This window comes from Salvelinus namaycush, unplaced genomic scaffold, assembly GCF_016432855.1.
Source record: "Salvelinus namaycush isolate Seneca unplaced genomic scaffold, SaNama_1.0 Scaffold1103, whole genome shotgun sequence".
Taxonomy (NCBI): Eukaryota; Metazoa; Chordata; class Actinopteri; order Salmoniformes; family Salmonidae; genus Salvelinus; species Salvelinus namaycush.
Window position 1 is genome coordinate 55,001 of NW_024057791.1, and position 5,000 is coordinate 60,000.

The window sequence follows — 5,000 nt, forward strand, 5'->3', positions numbered from 1 at the left end:
CATCCCAGTTGCTTCTGTAAGTCCCTCTGGACAACAGCGTCTGATAAATGACTCAAATGTAAATGTAGAAAGAGACAGAAAAGGGAGAGATAGAGAGTGGTGGAGGAGGAGAGACAGAGACAGGGCTTGTTCATATGATCCTGCTGCTGGCAAAGACCAGGTGTGACTGAGTATCTAGAGGGTTTTCCTTTTCAGTGCGTGCGTGTGTGGTGCGTGTGTGTGTGCGTGCATGCGTGCGTGCGTGCGTGCGTGCGTGCGTGCGTGCGTGCGTGCGTGTGTGTGTGTGTGCACTCATTCCTATATGGAATGTGATTTTATATGCATTTAAATCTGGATGATGCCTTTGGGCTGTAATTGAAAATTAATAGAATAGCAGCATCATCCTGAGTGACAGATGAAGCTCCAGTGCTTTGATTAGAGCTGGTTCTCTAGTAGTGAATTTTATACCTGCGGCCAAGCCAGCAGGGACACCATGCAGTCTACTACTGACTACCTGCAGCCAAGCCAGCAGGGACACCATGCAGTCTACTACTGACTACCTGCAGCCAAGCCAGCAGGGACACCATGCAGTCTAATACTGACTACCTGTAGCCAAGCCAGCAGGGACACCATGCAGTCTACTACTTACTACCTGTAGTTAAGCCAGCAGGGACATCATGAAGTCTACTACTGACTACCTGCAGCCAAGCCAGCAGGGACACCATGCAGTCTACTACTGACTACCTGTAGCCAAGCCAGCAGGGACACCATGAAGTCTACTACTGACTACCTGTAGTTAAGCCAGCAGGGACACCATGAAGTCTACTACTTACTACCTGTAGCCAAGCCAGCAGGGACACCATGCAGTCTAATACTGACTACCTGTAGCCAAGCCAGCAGGGACACCATGCAGTCTAATACTGACTACATGTAGCCAAGCCAGCAGGGACACCATGCAGTCTAATACTGACTACCTGTAGCCAAGCCAGCAGGGACACCATGCAGTCTAATACTGACTACCTGTAGCCAAGCCAGCAGGGACACCATGCAGTCTAATACTGACTACCTGTAGCCAAGCCAGCAGGGACACCATGCAGTCTACTACTGACTACCTGTAGCCAAGCCAGCAGGGACACCATGCAGTCTAATACTGACTACCTGTAGCCAAGCCAGCAGGGACACCATGCAGTCTAATACTGACTACCTGTAGCCAAGCCAGCAGGGACACCATGCAGTCTAATACTGACTACCTGTAGCCAAGCCAGCAGGGACACCATGCAGTCTACTACTGACTACCTGTAGTCAAGCCAGCAGGGACACCATGCAGTCTACTACTGAATACCTGTAGTCAAGCCAGCAGGGACACCATGCAGTCTACTACTGACTACCTGTAGTCAAGCCAGCAGGGACACCATGCAGTCTACTACTGACTACCTGTAGTCAAGCCAGCAGGGACACCATGCAGTCTACTACTGACTACCTGTAGCCAAGCCAGCAGGGACACCATGCAGTCTAATACTGACTACCTGTAGTCAAGCCAGCAGGGACACCATGCAGTCTACTACTGACTACCTGTAGTCAAGCCAGCAGGGACACCATGCAGTCTACTACTGACTACCTGTAGTCAAGCCAGCAGGGACACCATGCAGTCTACTACTGACTACCTGTAGTCAAGCCAGCAGGGACACCATGCAGTCTAATACTGACTACCTGTAGCCAAGCCAGCAGGGACACCATGCAGTCTAATACTGACTACCTGTAGCCATGCCAGCAGGGACACCATGCAGTCTACTACTGACTACCTGTAGTCAAGCCAGCAGGGACACCATGCAGTCTAATACTGACTACCTGTAGCCAAGCCAGCAGGGACACCATGCAGTCTACTACTGACTACCTGTAGCCAAGCCAGCAGGGACACCATGCAGTCTAATACTGACTACCTGTAGTCAAGCCAGCAGGGACACCATGCAGTCTACTACTGACTACCTGTAGTCAAGCCAGCAGGGACACCATGCAGTCTACTACTGACTACCTGTAGTCAAGCCAGCAGGGACACCATGCAGTCTACTACTGACTACCTGTAGCCAAGCCAGCAGGGACACCATGCAGTCCAATACTGACTACCTGTAGTCAAGCCAGCAGGGACACCATGCAGTCTACTACTGACTACCTGTAGCCATGCCAGCAGGGACACCATGCAGTCTACTACTGACTACCTGTAGTCAAGCCAGCAGGGACACCATGCAGTCTAATACTGACTACCTGTAGCCAAGCCAGCAGGGACACCATGCAGTCTAATACTGACTACCTGTAGCCAAGCCAGCAGGGACACCATGAAGTCTACTACTGAGATAGTAATGAACAAGGGGGTTAGATCACAGAGAAGGCAGAAGACTGAGAGATAGAGACTGGAGAAGAGGGGATGACAGGGGGGGGATTGTGTGTGTGTGTGTGTGTGAGTGAGTACCTCTCTCTTCTCTTCCTCCTCTTCCTCTATCAGCCCTGCCCCTCGTCTCTGCCTCCTTCCCCTCTCCCTCCCTTTCTCTCCTTTCCCTGCACCCCCCAGGCTTATACAACTCAACAATGGAGTCAATGCAGCCAATATTTACTGGTATCAGGTTGGCCCCAATTAAATACAATTCAGCAAGTATGAGTTAAAGACAGAACTGACCCCAACTCCGTGGCCAGACAGTCCATCTGTGTAAGGATTAAATAGGGAAACAGATATTCTGTTAAATTAATCTGACAGAGACTCCAACAGACAGAGATATTCTGTTAAATTCATCAGACAGAGATATTCTGTTAAATTGATCAGACAGAGATATTCTGTTAAATTGATCAGACAGAGATATTCTGTTAAATTGATCAGACAGAGATATTCTGTTAAATTGATCAGACAGAGATATTCTGTTAAATTCATCAGACAGAGATATTCTGTTAAATTCATCAGACAGATATTCTGTTAAATTGATCAGACAGAGATATTCTGTTAAATTCATCAGACAGAGATATTCTGTTAAATTCATCAGACAGATATTCTGTTAAATTGATCAGACAGAGATATTCTGTTAAATTGATCAGACAGAGATATTCTGTTAAATTCATCAGACAGAGATATTCTGTTAAATTCATCAGACAGATATTCTGTTAAATTGATCAGACAGAGATATTCTGTTAAATTCATCAGACAGAGATATTCTGTTAAATTCATCAGACAGAGATATTCTGTTAAATTCATCAGACAGAGATAGCAATATTAGAGTCTAGTTAATACAATACATTAACACAAGAAAACAGTCATTTGACCACCTGCTGTTAAACTAACAGTGACGCCATTGGACACAGATAGAGAGCGAGATAGAGATACAACTAGATTGCATTACATCTATGGAATGACAGTTAGAAAATATGAACATGTGAAAAAGTCCAAATTGTGTGAACATTTATTATAGGCACTGTAAAGGGAGTTGATTATTCCGAGCTGTGTATTTCATATGATGTCCATGTGGGAGGAGTCAGTGCTGCCATCGATTATTCCCTCTGTTGAATAAGTCATGTTTATCTTCAATCAATAAGCATCATCTTATTAAAACAGAGAGCCTTGGAAGAAGATGAAATTACATCTGTTATTGGTTTCACTGAAAACGGTGCTCTGCCAACTAAGTAGTTTGACTGAGGTAGAGGGCTTTATACACACACAACCACACACACACACACACACACACACACACACACACACACACACACACACACACACACACACACACACACACACACACACACACACAAACATACACACATAAAGATATGCACACACACACACACACACTGATCTAAATTGATGGGGGTTGAGATATACATGTATTGTAGCCACTGGCCGGTCACGGCTCTGAATTACACATGTATACATTACAGTCATGCATGAACACATGTTTTACGTATGTGTGGCCCCAGCAGGAAGAGAGAGAGAGACAGAGAGAGAGAGAGAGAGAGAGAGAGAGAGAGAGAGAGAGAGAGAGAGAGAGAGAGAGAGAGAGAGAGAGAGAGAGAGAGAGAGAGAGAGAGAGAGAGAGAGAGAGAGAGAGAGTGTTTTACGTATGTGTGGCCCCAGCAGGAAGAGAGAGAGAGAGAGAGAGAGAGAGAGAGAGAGTTTTTTACGTATATGTGTGGCCCCAGCAGGAACTGAGCCGACTATGCTGGGGTTGCAAGCACCATCCCCTACCAGCTGAGACTTCAGTAAGTCCTGTTTTTATAGACAGTGAAGCAAGGTAAACCCTGGTACAGCACCACCTCTGTCCAACAGAAGACCCTGTCTTTAAAGATGGAGAGAGAGAGAGAGAGAGAGAGAGAGAGAGAGAGAGAGAGAGAGAGAGAGATAGAGAGAGACACAGAGATAGAGAGAGAGAGAGACACAGAGACAGAGAGAGACGGGGGCTGTATCTTCTCTTCCCTGCTGCATATTTTTTGTTGATGTGATTTCTTTCCATTTAGTTGTTGTTGTTTGTTTGTTTGTATGTTGTGATGTTGATTCAGCTAGAGGGTTTCTTTATTGGATCCCTAATGGCTGTAATTATGCTAATGAGAAAAAATGTGTGTGTTTGTGTGTGTGTGTGTGTGTGTGTGTGTGTGTGTATGTGTGTGTATGTGTATGTGTGTGTATGTGTGTGTGTGTGTGTACATTCCCTTGTGAACCCACTGTACGATTCAGAGCATCTGCCTTAATAATTCTTTCTCTCTAAACTTGAGGACTGAAACATCTGTAAGCTTTGCTCTGGGAACCAGCAGTTCCTAGAGCTACTGCCTTCTCCTGGGGTGAGAGCAGGATAGCACGTTATAATAACTCATCTACACACACAAGACAACAGATACAAAGTGACTAATCCCCCATCTCTCTCTCTCTCTCTCTCTCTCTCTCTCTCTCTCTCTCTCTCTCTCTCTCTCTCTCTCTCTCTCTCTCTCTCTCTCTCTCTCTCTCTCTCTCTCTCTCTCTCTCTCTCCCCTCTCTCTCTCTCTCTCTCTCA